Raw genomic sequence first — 18170 nt, forward strand, 5'->3', positions numbered from 1 at the left:
AGTTCAAGTTACATCAGAAATGAGAAAGGCCATTTTGAGGACTTCAGAAAGGGGAAAAGGGAGGGAGAACAGAAAGTACAATGAAAATCTAGAGGTATGCCTTCAGGTGAAATTTAGTTCTGCTACTTTAAAAAGTCTTAGAGAAAAGGGAATCTAGCTGTGGAAAGAAAGCTCTAGAGAAGCAAACCTAACCTTGTTCGGAGAGACAAACAACACCCCCACCCCTCACCCCCAAAATTATGAGTAATCTTTTTTTGCATATGGGAAACACTCTTCCTCTGGTGATATGGGCCAAAATCAGTAAACTTAATTGTAATATGTTAACAAAACCAACCCTAAACCTGGGTTCAATTGTTAAGAATGTGGGCATCTTGGGGCACCTGGGTGGCTCAATCAGCTAAGCCTCTGACTCTTGATTTTGGCTCAGGTCATGATCTCAGGATCATGAGATTGAGCCCCACATTGGGCTCCATGCTCAACAGAGAGTCTTCTTCTTTCCCTCTCCCTCTGCCCTTCCCCCTGTTCTTTCTTTCTCTCTCAAATAAATAAATCTTAAAAAGAAAAAGAATGTGGGCATCTTTTCCTCCAACACTTATTTTTCATAAAGACTTGAGACAGACTTTCTGTTTGCAATTGTATTAAAATAATGGCTACTATTTTTGTTAATTATATAAATAAAATTTAAAAATTTGACTTGGAATGCAGACATACACACACACATGAAAATAAGACACATAATTTTAACTGCCAACAGCTCTGTTGCCACAACTTTAACTGTTATAAACATTTAACATATCTAAACATGCAAGAATGTGGGGCAGAGGGACACATATAATCTCATAGATCAGGTGCCTAAGTCTTGGTCCACATGGAATGAATATCACTAACTCAGTTTTTAAAAATCCTTATGGCAGATTACAGTCTCTCTGAATTATGTGAAAAGGATAGATATGGTAAAATTATAGAAGGTTATTATCAAAGAGTAAACATCAGCAAATATATATCAATATCATTAAACTATAGGACTTAAGTGTTTTAATTTACACATTTTTTAATTTATATTTTTCTGAGGTATTAGATCTCTAATAAGGAAAGCAGAGTTTTTGCACCCATGGGAGCTTTTATATATGTTTCTAACTAAGTCAGTGCATGCTCCTTGTCTTGTTTAGTCTAATACACAGTTTCCTAGACATGTATGCTGTACCAAATTTTTTCATCATTTTAATATTGTTAAACTAAAATTGAGAACACTTCAATTATTTATAGTTGGCCAATTGCAATTAATAAACTGTCACTTTTACCATTCATATTTGTCAGTAAAATATTAGCATGAAAATATCCCAGGTATAAAAGAAATAAATATTTCTATTATGAAAGAAGAAACCCTTGCATTAAAAAAAAATTCTTCTGAATATTCTGCATTTGAATTATTTTCAGCAATTGTGTTAATGCTGATAAGGAAGTCCCTAGCCTCTATTAATACACATTGTTCTGAAGCTGGAAGAAATAGGTATATGTGAGAGTGAATTTCAATCCATAGTTTCATCAAAGTGATGGATACTCAATTAATGGTCTTATTTTCCTCTTATAATTTTTCTGCAGCAAGGTGTTGGATGACCTTGCATATACTTGGTAATAATAGGTTTCCTTTTCACATCTTTTTCTGAGAAGATGAAATGGTTGGATTGAAAAATATTTTTAAAAGGACTCATATCACCTACTGTGGTAAGTTTAAGTGTCTATCTTATGATGGGTTTCATGACAATCTGCTATATGCCAGTAGTTGTTTATGGTTCATATAAAATAATGATTAACTCTTATAATTTGAGGCAATTCTTTTCATGAGATGATTTAAAATTGAATTATCAATGCCATGATGTTATCTTTAACATTTTTCTATCTTAGGCAGTAAAAATAGATTTGAGTACTTAAATTTCAAGTTCTAAACCAAGTAAATTGAAACTAAATTTAAGGAAATAATAAGAAATGGTAGAAATCTGGAGCTTGAAGAGTATGTGGCCTGTTGAAAAACAATTGTTGGATTTGTGAATATTGATAACAGGGAAGAATGAGAATCTCTGTGCAACAGAAATCTCTATCATCTTGTGTGTATTATTAAAACATTATTTTCTTTATCTCATTAGAACTAGTAAATGAGTGATAGGTAATGGTTTATTTTTTAGGTGAGGAATTACCTTGATCACCCAAAGTCACTGGGTTTGCCTGTATTTGTGTAATATTTTAAAGGCATAAATCTCTTTCATATTTATGACATTGGTTCTCACATCACTAATTTGAAATATATAGGGACTCTATTTGTATTCTTATTTTACAAATGAGGAATTTGATTTGCAATAAGGGCATAGAGCTAATAATTAGGAGATCCAAGCTTGAACACATGCTTTTGGATTCCAAGTTCAATTGTCTTTCAGGGGGTTTAAAGTCCTTGCTCAACAGTAGATGCAAGATTAGTCTATTATTAAATCAGATTGGGCTCCAACCCAGGTCTTTTTTTTTTTTTTTAAGATTTTATTTATTCATTTGACAGAGAGAGACAGAGTGAGAGAGGGAGCACAAGCAGGGGGAGTGGGAGAGGGAGAAGCAGGTTTCCCACAGAGCAGGGAACACGATGTGGGGCTTGATCCCAGGACCATGGGACCATGACCTGAGCTGAAGGCAGACGTTTAACGACTGAGCCACCCAGGTGCCCCAGCAACCCAGATCTTTTGACAAAAATATAAATTATAAACTTTTTCCCCACTATCTTATGCTTATTTTGGCATCCTCATATAAGACTAAGGCCTCAGTTGTCTGACTTATAGTAAATTAATATGCCTCTAGGTTTCCCTTTGGTAAGATCAAGACAATAGGACTTTTGATTTTTTGTTTCTTTCAGTGATTTAGTGTAAAGTGCAATGGAATAAAAGAGAGTCAACACTGTATGGGGAGAACACATATTGGCAGCCTAAGTATCATATATGATTAATATGCAAAGAAACATAAGCACCTTACAAATAAATAAGAAAAAATATGCATAATAAAAGTATGCAAAGGATACAAATAAACAATTCACAGAAGAATTATAAAAATGACCAATAAATATATGAAAAGATGGCCTATCTGGCCATCAATAATAAGATTTTTTCCAATAGATTAGGAAATATTAAAAATTGTTGTTAATATGAAATGTTGACAAAGATCTGGAAGAAACACATTCTCCTTATATAGTTAGTAAAAACAAAATGGTGACATGATTTAGAGGATAATTTGGCATGATTTATCAAAAAATCAAAATGTCATACCTTTCAGGTTTTTCATTCCTAGATATCTATTAATGGAAGTGTGTGTATATGTAAATGAAAAGGTATATGTGAGAATGCTTACTACGGCATTGTGTGAAATACTAAAAAGTTGGAAACAACCTGGGGCACCTGGGTGGCTCAGTCGGTTAAGAGTCCAACTCTTGGTTCTGGCTCAGGTCATGATCTCAGGGTTGTGAGATGGAGCCTATCTATGTCAGGCTCTGCACTCAGTGGGGAGTCTGCTTGAGATTCTCTCTCTCCCTCCCCCTCTGCCCCTCCCCTCACTTGCACTCCCTCCCCTCACTTGTGCTTGCTCACTCTGTCAAAAATAAATAAATAAAATCTTAAGAAAAGTTGGAAACAACCTAAATGTCCATCAATATAAGGAAAATGAAATAAATTATGCTTCATGTATGCAACAGCATATTAATCATAAAATAAAAAAATGAGATATCTGTGAGCTATCATAAAAATACTCTAAAATATATTAAATGAACAAAGTGAAGTGTAAGGCAAATATGCAGTATGATTATGTTTATATAATTTCACCCCCCAAAAACCACACAAGGATATATTTTACACATATGCAAAATCACAGAATGAGGTGTGACAAATATCCATCAAACAATTACCAGCATTTTCCTTTGAGAAAAGAAATAAACTTCAGGGTTCAGATGATAGTATGATAGGGAGTCCACATTCCCTATGTATACTGCTTTATTTCTTAAAAAAAGTATAACCAGGTATGTATTTATATTTTATATCAGATACATTAAGATGTAAAAATTTGGGTTTACTATTCTCCATTCATTATATGAAAAGGAACATGATATCAACTTGTCCCATTACTGGTGATTTTAATTTGATCACTTGTTTAAGATGGTGTCTGTGGTATTCCTGTCAAATATACGTAACCTGAGTATAATATTGCGGAAACATCCCCAATTGTTGGAAGAGTTCATGTAGAGGATGTGACCATTGGTTGTCCCTCAAGCCGGACCTGGGCAATTAGATGTTCCTCACCCCCTTCCCTGTCCTCAGAATGTACATTCTGCCTGCCATTCCTACACTAGGAGATGTTTCAAGGACATGGCCTTGAGAGAGTAAGGTGTTATTGAGACCATATGGACGGTATAGATGACTGAACCCAGTTAAGGCCTCTGTATAAACTTTTAAGTTAAAGTATCTTGCTGCAGCCCAAGACAAGCCATGTATATAAGTTCCCTTGCTTATTAAATCTGCCACCTACCAATCTGAAGTGGCCTGCCTCTTTGTTCTCTCCTTGCCCTTCATGGTTGGGGGACAGTTTTTGAACTAACACCAATTTATGAGAATTTTTCTTAAAAAATACCAATGTGAAAAATGTAAAACAGATGGGTGGAACTGTGCTAGATTAAAGAGACTCAACAGACATGGCAATGAAATACAAAACATGATTTGGGATTTTCTTTTGCAATGAAAGAACAATATTGGAACACCTAGAGATATCCAAATTAGGTCTATAGATTAAAACTTACTAGTTAGTAATACTTGGTATATAAACATAGTGTAAAATTCTAGGGTCATCCTTTCTTCCTTTCAAAATTTGACTATACTGTTACACTATCTACTAGCAAGAGTGCTTCTATAGATAGACTGAGGCCAACCTAGCATGTGAATTTTTGTTTTCCTACCTGGATGTCTATATGATTCTTTCTTTGGTCTTTATATGTCAGTTAATTTCCAGAGGTTATATCTCAGTGCTGACTTTACTGTATTGATTTTTCTTAGAACATGATATACTTCTTTGATCTGCAGACTAAAGCCATCATTTCAGAATTGTTTTTTCCTGTTTTAGATTTGAGTGTTTTTTTCTATTGTTGTTCAGTTCTCTTTTTTTTCCAGGAAAACATATCAATAATGCACTTGTTAGATCTTTTTACTTATGTTCTATGTCTGTTATCATCTATATTCAATTTTAAATCATTGTTCTTTTTCATGTTTGCTGTGAATTGCAGAATTCTATTCATTATATTCCTGACTCTGTGTGTGTGTGTATGTGTGCGTGCGTGTGCTCGCGCCCGTGCTTGGGTACTAATCTAGCTTTTGTCTCTATTGTGTTGTTTTTCCTCTTACTCTTCTGTTCTGAGCTCATAGCTCCCTTTTCACCTCTTTCAGTAATCTCTTCTTTGAACATAAACCTGCTCCTTGATCTTTAAAAAAATTTTTTTTAAAAGGAAGAGTTCAGAGCTATAATTTCTTTGAGGGAGTAGAAATTCTTTGACTTTTCATGTGTTTCAATGGGTAAATTTTCATTCGGTTTGTGTTCTTCATCTGCCTCTTTTAATTCCTCCCTCCAGTTTAATGCATGTTCCATATTGGTTTCTTTCTGATTATGTCTAATCCTCAAATGAAATTGCTTCATGTCTGGAAGAACAGAATGAGAACAAGAGAGGAGATATGGGGAAGGAGGAGATCTATGACTGCATGCATTTACCATTTGTGGCCTTGTAGAGACTTTCATCAAATATGTCATTTTATTACCTTTTTTTTTTTTAAAATCTGGGTCATATCAGTTTTTCTAGGAGGGTGATATGGCTCAGAACAAGGTCCCTTGGGCATGGATTTGCTATATTTTAATCTGGTAATTGTTGCCCATTCTTCCTCCTAATTACTAATTCATGTCTGGTGATCTTTGCTCTACTGAGAATTTAGGGGATAAATAATAGAAATAATGTAGCAGCATGATTCAATCCCTAATGTTTAATGACGTTGTATGAATATTTAAAGGAATCAAATCTTTACAGGACCACCACCGCTTATGCTGCCCATCTATCCTTTAGATTTCAATGTTCCAATCAGAGTCATAGCTTAAACTTTTCTAGATTGAGGTACTCGTTTTGGCGGGGGGGGGGGGGCGGGTAGGATTCTGTACTTGGTAGAGCTCCAGTAGGCACAAGTTGACTCTTAGCACTTCTCTTCTTGGTCCAGAGCCTATGGTGTTTGACAGGTGAACTTCATTGTATGAGCTTTGGAATTGAGAGAGTTATTTTATTGAATATGGATTATTTTCTCTGTTTTTCATTCTTTTTATTGTTTTTGGTGAGGTTTTTGTTGTTTTGAGGGAAAGATACAGGAACAAATAAAAATCCTTTTATTCAACACTGTAAACATAAAGTTATTTGTGAGGTAAAATGTTATTTTCGGTGTCTTCATCTTTAAATTTAATGGAGTCTATAGAAGCTGAATGTGAGTCATAAAAAGTGAAATTCAAAAGTGTTTGCTATCTCAGAGGAAATAAAAATAGTTGGATTCAGATCTCCTATGTGAGCTTTACAATCTTACTTTGGTTTATAAGCAATATACTGTATGCTTATGAATATGTTTTAACTACAACACAGATTGCTTGAAATTTTTAACTTAATTTTGTAGTAGCAGACAGCCTGAATCTATAATTATGCTACCATTTATTGTTGTGTAAAACTCCACTTGATGCTAATTATACTTAATGATTATAGTTCTTAACAATAATTACAGTACAAAATCTGTAAAGCAGAATTATCTTTACTCATTTGGTAGGCTGGGTTTTTAGTAAGAACAAGAGATCTAAAACTTCAGCAGTATCAGTGTCCCAGCCATAAATTATATTTAGCATCTGAATACTACCCAGACTGAATCATTTAGTGCTACATTAGAATTATAGTGGACTTCATGGTGAGTTCCATATGCCTTCCTTCATCAACATCATTTTATTTTTACAAGGTAATGATAAGAGGCAGGTAACTTTTCAGCTGTAAAAATAAAAAAAAAATAAAGACTGAATTTAAGTACTACCTTTGGTAGTAGCAGCTGTCACAATTCACACCAGTCCCCTCACAACGAAAACAAATAAATATGGAGAAAATAATTATTTCAGCACTATTTCAACTTAAATATAAGGCCTGTTACTCTAAAATTCCTAGAAGAAAACAGGGAAGAAACTCGACATTGGTCTTAACAATGATTAGCACAACACACCAAAAGCACCAAAAGCACAACACAAGCAAAAATCAAGTAGGACTACATCAAACTTAAAAGCTTCTGGGCAGCAGAGAAAACTGTTGACAAAATGAAAGGCAACTTACAGAATGGGAGACAATATTTGCAAACCACTCACTGAATAAGGAGTTAATATCCAAAATATATAAAGAACTTATACAACTCAGTAACAACAACAACTATAGCAAAAACCCAAACAATCTGATTTAAAAATGGGCAGAGGAACTACATAGACATTTTTCTTTTTTCCAAAGTTTTTATTTATTTTGAGATTGAGAGAGAGAGTGCACAAGCAGAGGGAATGGCAGGCAGAGGGAGAGAGAGAGAAGCAGGCTCCCTGCTGAGCAGAGAGCCTGGACATGGGGCTGGATCCCAGGACCCTGAAATCATGATCAGAGCCTGAGGCAGATGCTTAACTGACTGAGCCACCAGGCGCCCCTACATAGACATTTTTCTAAAGAAGACATACAGATGCCCAACAGGTACATGAAAAGGCGTTCAGCATTACAAATGATCAGGGAAGTGCAGATCAAAACTGCAATGAGGTATCACCTCACACAAAATGCCTGTTATCAAAAAAATAAGAGGTGTTGGTGAGGATGTGGAGAAAGTGGAACACTCATGCACCATGGGTAGGAATGTATATTGCTGCAGCCCCTTTGGAAAATTGTGTGGAATTTCCTCAAAACATTAAAAATAGAACTACCATACAGTCCAGCAATTCCATTTCCAGATATTTATCCAAAGAAAATGAAAGTGCCAATCCAAAAAGATATATGCCCCTCCCTGTTCATTGTAGCATTACTGACAATACCCAAGATATGGAAGTCACCTAAGTGTCCATCATTAGAAAGAAGGTCACACACACACACAATGATATATTACTCAGCCATAAAAAGAATGAAATTTTGCCATTTGAGACAACACGGATGGATCTTAAAGGTTTTGTGCTAAGTGAAATAAGAGAAAGGCAAATACCATATAATTTCACTTATATATGGAATCTAAAAAGCAAAACAAATGAGCAAACAAAATAAAACCAGACTCATAGTTACAGAGAACTGATTGATGGTTGCCAGAGAAGGGGGAGGGCAGCAAAATGGGTAAAAGGGATCAAGAGTACAAACTTCGAGTTATAAAATAACTAAGGCATGGAGAGGTAATGTACAACATGGGGAATATAGACAATAATATTATATTAACTTTATATGGTGACAAATAGTAATTAGTTAGACTTGTGTTGGTCATTTCATAATGTATATAAATGTCAAATCACTATGCTGTACACCTGAAACTAATATAATATTGTATGTCAATCATACTTCAATAAAAAAAGGAAATCCTGCCATTTGTGACAACATGGAAGGAACTTGGGGACATTATACTAAGTGAGATAAGTCAGATAAAGTCAAATACTGTATGATATCATTTATGTGTGGAATCCAAAAAAGCCAAACTTGTAAAAACAGAGAGTAAAATGCTGGTTATCAGAGGCTGAGGTGTGGGGGAATAGGAGAGATGTTATTTAAGGGTACAAAGTTGCAACTAGTATATAAGTAAGTCCTGGAGTTGTAAGGTGTAACATAGTGATTATAGACAACAATATTGTATTAAAAACATCAAACTTGCTAAGAGACTAGATCTTAATTGTTCCCTACACACACACACACACACACAGATAATTATGTGACAGGATAGAGGTGTTAGCTGATGCTACAAGGGCAATCATATTGCAATATAAATATATCAAACCAATATATTGTATTTCCTAAACTTATGCAATGTTATGTGTCAAATATATTTCAATTAAAAGAACTATTTAAAGGCATTGTAGAACAAATGGGATAGCACAGAATGAATAGGTCAGAAACAAAAACAAGAGGCCCAGAAATGTGAGGCAGGCATTTGTGGCCCTTTTCTTCTGGGTTCTTTGTTGGTGGGGGCAGGGTTGGGGGGTAGGGAGGGTATGTGTGAGAGGAAAATAAGTACCTGTGGTAGCCTCACTGAGCAGCTGGTGTCCAGAGGCCCCAGAAAGAGGAGTTGCAAAACTTCTTGCTTTGAATGATCCCAGAAGGACTGCTTAATAGCGGTAAGGATGACCAAGAAGTAGCCATGGTTCTCTCAGATGGCTCAGCTTAGATTGACCTTAATTCATGGAAACTGAATTGAGGAGACTCCAGGCTGCTAGCGGCCCCAGGTATCTGTATGAAGCAAAGATAAATTCTTTCTAGAGGGTAATAACATCATCTTAGCCCTCAAAGTATTATTTCCACAATTTTACAAAAAAGGTACTTATTCACCATAAAACAGAATTTGGAAACTGAGAGGGTAAGATAACACAAAAGAAAATAAACAGAAACGGTGGACAATAGAAAAAGATGGGTAAGGACTCCTGCTTTTGGACCTATCAGACAAAGAATAAAATATAGAATATTTAAAAGTATTGGTTAACTCAAGGACATAAAGCCAATTTAAAAAAAATTAAAATCATACTTAGTATTAATTGTCACATTGCCATTATGATAGAAATTAATAACAAAAAGACAATTAGGAAATCCCCATGTTTGGAAAGTAAGAAATATATTTCTAGATAATTGGTAGGACCAAAAAGGAATCACATTGGGAACGAGATAACATTTGAAACTAAATGATAATAAAATAGTACCTAATAAAACTTGTGAGGTATAATGAAAGCATTACTTAGAGGGAAATTATAGATTTAAAATAATATATTAGAAAAGAAGTAAGGCCAATAAGTAATGAGTGAAAGAAGAAAAAGAATGATAAATTACATCAAAGGTTATAGGAGAAGAAAAGACTAAAGAGTAGAAATTAGTTAAATAAAAAAATGAGCAGGTAATAAAGAGTATTTTTTTATTTCACAGAGAGAGAGAGAGAGAGACAGTGAGAGAGGAAACACAAGCAGGCAGAGTGGGAGAGGGAGAAGCAGGTTTCCCACAGAGCAGGGAGCCTGATGCGGGGCTCGATCCCAGGACCCTGGGATCATGACCTGAGCTGAAGGCAGACACTTAATGACTGAACCCCCAGGCACCCCCATAATAAAGAGTATTAATAAATCCCAAAGTGATGTGATTGAGAGAGGGATAAAGCATAAATAACTAATATCAGGAATGCAAAAAAGATACCATTGCAGATCCTGCAGACATTAAAAAGAGCAAAAGAGGATATTAGAAATAGAACAACTTTATAAATATAAATTTAAAAATTTTGATGCTATAGATCAATTCCTAAAAATGCATTCTAACAAAACTGATAAAAGAAGAAATAAAAATCTAAATAAACCATAATGCTAAAGAAACTAAATCTGTAATATAATCCATAACTATAAACACAATACTTAAAAGTGTTGATAAAGCTTAAGCAATGAAATCTACCAAATATTTAAAGTCTTGTACAATCTCTTCCAGAGAATAGAAAAAGCAGAAATATTCCTCAAAACATTTTATGAAACCAGAATGATCTTGATATCAGAGCCTGATGAGAATATAAAAGAAGGAAAATTATAGGACTATCTCACACAAGAAGGTAAATGAAAACATCCTAAATAAACAAAAAAAAAAATCCAAGAGTAATGTACATGGGATGTGTGAGATTTGTAGAGAGAGAACAAGTTATGTGTGTGTGTATGTAGTATGTTATGTGTAAGTGTGTGTGTGTGTGTGTAGAAAAAGAGAGCAGGTATTCCAAAAAGACAAGCTGGGTTTAACCTTGAAAAAAATATCCATTACTGAAATTTCCAAAGTAAGAGACTAAAGGAGAAATATTATATGATTATCTCAATAGATTAAAAAATAACATTTGTAAAATTCAACATCCATTCATATAAAATATTCACAAAAAGCTAAGACTACAAGTGACATTTTGAAAAGTGATAAATATATCTACTTACAAGGAATATTATATATAGATAAATAATTAGAATTAGTAACAATGTTTAGGAAGTTTGCCAGATACTTTTTCATGATATAGAAATCTATTTTTATACACTTGGAACAAACAAAATGAAGTGATATCATTAAAAATTTGGGTGTGTGTGTATACATATATATACATATATGTATAATTTGTGTGTGTATATATGTATACACACACACCCCTACACACACACCACATCTTGTTTATCCATTCATCTACCGATGAACACTTGGATTGCTTCCATATCTTAGCTATTATAAATAATGTTGCAATAAACATATATCTTTTCAAATTAATGTTTTTTCTTTTGGGGGTTAAGTAGTCAGTAATGGAATTACTGGATTATCTATTATTACATTTTTGAGGAAACTCCATACTGTTTCCACAGTGGCTGCACCAGTTTATATTCCTACCAACAGTGCCAGAGATTTCCCTTTTCTCCACATCCTTGCCAACACTTGTTATTTCTTATCTTTTTTTTAAGATTTTATTTATTTATTTGACAAAGAGAGAGACAGCAAGAGCAGGAACACAAGCAGGGGGAGAGGGAGAGGGAGAAGCAGGCTTCCCGCGGAGCAGGGAGCCCAATGCAGAACTAGATCCCAGGACCCTGGGATCATGACCTGAGCCGAAGGCAGGTCTGAGCCACCCAGATGCCCCTATTTCTTATCTTTTTGATAATAGCCATTCTAATAGGTGTGAGGTGACATCACATTGTGGTTTTGATTTGCAATTCCCTGATGATTAGTGATGTTGAACATCTTTTCATATGTCTGTTGGCCATCTGTATATCTTTTTTGGAAAAATGTCTATTCAGGTCCTCTACCCATCTTTAACTGGATTATTTGGGTTGTTTTTGTTTGTTTGTTTTGTTTTTGTTTTTGTTTTGGTGTTGAGTTGTAGGAGTTCTTTATATATTCTGGATATTAATCCCTTATCAGATATATCATTTGCAAATATCTTCTCCCATTCAAGTGGGTTGCCTTTTTGTTTTGTTGATGGTTTCCTTTGCTGTGCAAAAACTTTTTACTTTATTTAAAATTTTAAGTTAAAGATACTGCTGTTATAGAGTGGCACTGTTTGTTTATGTTTATGATAAGACACTGTAACTTCAGTGGGCTTTGTGTGTGAGGGTGCTCATTCTCAACCAACGCTCTAATTTAGTCTCTGGAGAACGTAACAGAGCCACCCACTTGAATGTGATGGGTGTATTAGAAGATGCTTGAAGGGCACCTGGGTGGGTCAGTCAGTTAAGTGTCTCCCTTCAGCTCAGGTCATGATCCCTGGGTCCTGGGATCGAGCCCTGCATTGGGCTTCCTGCTCAGCAGAGAGTCTGCTTCTCCCTCTCCCTCTGCTGTTTTCCCTGCTTGTGCACTCTCTCTCTGTCAAATAAATAAATAAATATCTAAAAAAAAGTTAAAAAAAAGATGCTTGAACTTTATAGATTCAAGGATTTTTACAACTCAAAGATACTATTTTTCTAAGCCAACTCTCTTTTACTTTAAAGAAATGGTAGCTTCATTATAGGCTTTTTTCAGATATTTAAATTAATTTGAGGGTGGAAATAGAATCTAATTTTTTATAATAGTTCTTAATGTGTATAATTTCTGTGTATGTGTATGTAACATAGAGAAAAGATATAAATATGTATGTATAGAATGGCATGAATATATATGATGAATATATGGATATACAAAATATATATGATATGTATATATGTGAATATACATAGATATATAATTGTGATTTTTTCCCCATTGTAAATATGCACAAGTGATCATCAATCCTGGAGTTATTTGGCAAATATTTTTAATTGTGTCTTTATATATTTAAAATCTTATTAGCTATAATGGGTCACTGCTAATGGTTATCTTTGGAAATCTGGTATGCTATATGGAGTTTGGAATGAATACCTATTTATTCATGTCTAGTAAATCAAGACTACATATAAATCAACATCAGAAATTGATTCTATTTATTTATTTTTAAGATTTTATTTATTTATTTGACAGAGAGAGACACAGCTAGAGAGAGAACACAAGCAGGCGGAGTCAGAGAGGGAGAAGCAGGCTTCCCGCGGAGCAGGGAGCCCGATGTGGGGCTCGATCCCAGGACCCTAGGACCATGACCTGAGCCGAAGGCAGACGCTTGATGACTGAGCCACCCAGGCACCCCGATTCAATTTTATAGTAGACTAGTAGCAATGAATTTGTTTTTAGGCATTAATTGTTGATAAGGTCAATCACTATTTTGATTCTCACATTGGCTCTTTTAGAATTTTTGTCTGGTTAGTGCCAATGTCTTTGCCTATGTAACACCTAGATAATTCACGCTTTTGTCTATAGATGTCTTCCTGTGTAAATTAGAGGATGCTAATTGTCCCCAACTTATTTCATTATAACTCTTAACAGACTTTTTAAAAAGTAATCTTTCTATATTTACAATGTCTTTGCAAACTTTCATTTGTAATTTAAATAATCCTTTGAATACTTCTCAGAAAATGTGACTTCCTGAGTATTACAGAATTGTTAAAGATAATGTGAATAATTAATGCTTGTTGTTGCTTTCACAGACCATATTCTTTCAATAGCTTTTCTTATAAATTTGCTAGAGAAAGTAGTGAAAAATAATTTGAGTTCCAACTTGGAATATTTAAAATTGCTCAGTTGTTATATACTGTTATATACAAAATAGCTTAATTGTTGTATATTGTTTGGCTATCCTATTAGAAATAGAATAAGGCATGAATGAAAATCTGTATTCTTTTATAATGACGATAAAATAGAATATATTTGTTTGATGCATAATTGTTTAAATGAATTTTATATGTATGTCGTCAAGATGGGACTTTATGCCTTGATATATTTTTCAATAAGTTTGAAACTCAGTGAAGTCAATATGATGCAAAAGTAGAATAGTTTTCTGAAATTAGCATATAGTTCTCTTTTAGTTTTCTTTAGAATAGCAGACATCAAGTATTTTGAAGAAATGACTTGTAAAGTGTACAACCCCCAAAGCAGATAATGTGCAGTTAATTAAAGCAGTGAAAATATAAAAGATATTCATGGACACAGACCTCACTTCAAATTAAACAGGTTATAGATTTATATGAGTTTTAGGTAAGAAATTTTCAACTGAACATAACAGAAAAACTTGCATTAAACTAGTCTAAAGCATGAGTAAGTTTATTATTATATATAATATGGCAATCCACCGGTAGGGAGTACTGCAAGCATAGTATGGATTAATGACCAAGTGATGTCAGCAGACATCCAGGATCTTTTGGTTGATCAGCTAAGCTGTCTCCAGAACCAGCTTTATCCTAAGGCCAATTCCTCCTTCATGGTGGTAAAATGGCTTCTTTAGCATTTTGGACTATTTGCTCTTTTTTTTCATGTGCAGTATGGGAGAGTCAGAAAAATATACCTTCTCTAATTCTGAAACATCAGTCCACCAAGTTTTGTTACATACCCATGTTTGGATAAATAATATATACCATGGGAAGATCTTTAGATCATAAATTTAGACAAAACAGAATCAGTCCAAGTCCAGGGATTGGGAGTGGTTTAACTTCTTAGAAACTCATGGATGAGTGGGTGAGGTAGGCTATCTAAACAAAATTAGGCTTCCACTAAGAAGGAGTAAGTGGAAAGATGAGGTGCTAATAAACAGTACCTGCTAGTTCCCACTATAATCATATATTGAAAAGTTGAAGGAAATAACAAAATATCAGTGAGCAGTATGAGGGGTAATGGCAACCATATTTTGTGTAAAATAGTAAAAATATTTATGAGACACACAGTCTTTTTATAAAATCTAAAAGTATAACCACAAAGTATTAACTAAAGACTTTGATTGCCCTAGAGGTAGGGATGTCCTCATGTATTGCCCAAAGGACATACTAGGTCTGTCAGGAGGTTTGGTACTAATTGCTGTTATATGGTCATAGATGCCTGCGAAGTTTATTTTACTCTATGACCCATATGATCTATCCTTCTGAGTGTTCTGTGTGTATTAACCCATCTAATTCTCATAGCATCGTTAGGAAGAAGTTACTATTTTATCTATTCTATTTTATAGGTGAGGAACAAGAAAAACCAGAGATAGAATAAATTAGAATAAATGCATTTGAAATACATACACATCTTTTAATAGCCTTACTTCTCATTTTGTTAAAATGCTTGCAAACTGTCACAAAGTGGTTGGCATATGAGTTAACAAAACAGCCATTAAAGCCAGACTATGGAGATTTAAATCTTGGGTCCACCAACCTACTACCTGTGTGACCTTGGTAAAACAGTTAATCTTTCTATGCCTGTCTCCTCTTCTGTAAAATATGGAAATGCATAATACAATGTTTTGTATAATGGTGGGTATATAGAAAATGCTATAAAATGTTTGCTATGATTCTTAATAATCGATTTATATTCAACATAAATTAAGTGGTTACCATCCTGCCATATCTACAATAATCTTTATTTACAAAAAACATGTTTTTATTTTAATAATTTCTTATTTGGGATAATAGAGCGTTAGGTTTTTTTTTGTTTTTTTTTTTTTAATACTTCACTCCCCTCCCCCATCCTAAATGCTGGAAAAGAACAACATAGTAGGTTATTAAGGGAGAGAAAACACTATTCTTTGGCAGTAAAAAAATCTTGTTTCAGAAACTGTATTCTGTTTATTTTATGGTTTGCCATTTGACTAGTGGCCTAAAAATAAAAATATAACTGAACAACAAATACCTTCATTCTCTTTTGGGGAAATACAAATGCTAAGATTTTGTGATTTGAGAGAAATAGAGATTTAAATTATAGATAGATTTGATTTATAAACTCTTCTGGTAATATCTTCAAATTTCTTCTTTATTTGTATCCAGGATCATTATTGTTCATTAAGCTAAATGTTTAATATTTTTAAAATAAATTACAAATAGTTTCAGACAGTGTTACAACAGACCTGAAACTTAAAAGATGCTAATTTTCATTACTATTTATTTAATATTTAGAGTGAATTTTTGCCATTTACTATTTGATTTACTTTTTATTTTTTTATTTTTAGAAAAAATATTAGTTTGGTTAGGACATGGATAGTGGGGAAGATCATACTTTTTAACAAATGATAATTGACCAGTTTGATATCCATAGCAAAAAATTAAACTTGACCCCCAAATTAGACTTGACTTGTATACATGATCAATTGGAGGTGAGTTATAGATTACACATATCTCATATAAAACAATAAAATAAAATTTTTAGAGGAACAACATAAGAGAATGTCTTTGGGATTTGGAGTAGGGAAATATTTCTTTGTGCTTTTTTTGGACACTTCTTAAAAAATTTTATTTCCAATATAGTTAACATGGAGTGTTTATGAGTTCCAGGTATACAACATAGTGATTTAACAGTTCCATATATTACCCAGTGCTCATCATGGCAAGTGCACTCCTTAATCTCCATCACCTATTTCACCCATCCCCCTACCCATCTTATCTCTGGTATCCATCAGTTTGTTCTCAAAGTTGAGTCTGTTTCTTGGTTTGCTTCTCTCTCTCTTTTTCCCCTTTGCTTGTCTGTTTTGTTTCTTAAATTCCACCTATGAGTGAAATCGTATCATATGGTATTTGTCTTTCTCTGACTGACGTACTTCGCTTAGCATTATACTCTCTAGCTCCAGCAATGTCATTGCAAATGGCAAGATTTCATTCTTTTTTATGGCTGAATAGTATTCTGTTATATATATATGTCTTCTTTATCCATTCATCTATCGATGGACACTTGGGCTGCTTCCATAATTTGGCTACTGTAAATAATGGTGTTATAAACATAGGGTGCATGTATCCTTTTGAATTAGTGTTTTTGTATTTTGGGGATCAATACCCAGTAGTTTGGTTACTGGATCATAAGGTAATTCTATTTTTAACTTTTTGAGGAAACTCCATACTGTTTTACACAGTGGCCACACCAGTTTGCATTCCCACCAACAGTGCATGATGGTTCTTTTTTCTCCACATCCTCATCAACACTGTTTCTTATGTTTTTGATTTTAACCATTCTGACAGGTGTGAGGTGATATCTCATTGTGGTTTTGGTTTGCATTTTTCTGATGATGAGTGATGTTGAGCATCTTTTCATGTGTTTATTGGCCATGTAGAAGTCTTCTTTGGAGAAATATCATTTCATTTCTTCTGCCCATTTTTAATTGGATTATTTTGGGGGGTGTTGAATTTTATAAGTTCTTTATATATTCTGAATACTAGCCCTTTATTGGATATGCCATTTACAAATATCTTCTCCCATTCTGTAGGTTGCTTCTTAGTTTTGTTGACTGTTTTCTTCACTGTGTAGGAGGTTTTTATTTTGAGGTAGTCCCAATAATTTATTTTTGCTTTTATTTCCCTTGCCTCAGGAGACATATCTAGAAAAACGTTGCTACAGCCAATGTCAGAGACCTTACTGCCTGTGCTCTCTTCTATGATTTTTATGGTTTCAGGTCTCACATTTAGGTCTTTAGTCTGTTTTGAATTTACTTTTGTTTATGGTGTAAAAAAGTGGTCCAGTTTCATTCTTTTGCATGTAGCTGACCAGTTTTCTCATCACCATTTGTTGAAGGGGAAATATTTCTTAAACAGAAACAAAAGTTACTAACAATAAAGGAAAAGGTTTAGAAATTGGATTTTATTAAAATTAAAAACTTCTGTTTGTCATCATTAAGGGAGTAAACAGGTAAGCATTTGAGTGGAAGAAGATACTTGCAATGCCCTATCTGTCAAAGAACTCATTATAGAATAAATATTTCCTATTAATTAATATGAAACTAGACAACACAAGAAGGGGCAAAACATTTGAATAGGCACTTGGCTAAAGAGGATATCTAGTTGATTTTTTAAAAGATTTTATTTATTTATTAGAGATA

At 33.9% G+C, this 18170-nt stretch overlaps 1 long non-coding RNA gene across 1 annotated transcript; it reads left to right on the top strand.

The window, feature by feature from the left end:
- The first annotated feature begins 1617 nt into the window (after window positions 1-1617).
- LOC145721426 (uncharacterized) lies at window positions 1618-15997 on the top strand. The gene is made up of 3 exons (XR_014145100.1): window positions 1618-1725; window positions 10748-10865; window positions 13268-15997. It is a non-coding gene; the product is annotated as an uncharacterized LOC145721426 (long non-coding RNA).
- Window positions 15998-18170: the final 2173 nt, after the last annotated feature.

This window comes from Leptonychotes weddellii, chromosome 5 (assembly GCF_054177405.1).
Source record: "Leptonychotes weddellii isolate Sample4059 chromosome 5, ASM5417740v2, whole genome shotgun sequence".
NCBI classification, from domain to species: Eukaryota; Metazoa; Chordata; class Mammalia; order Carnivora; family Phocidae; genus Leptonychotes; species Leptonychotes weddellii.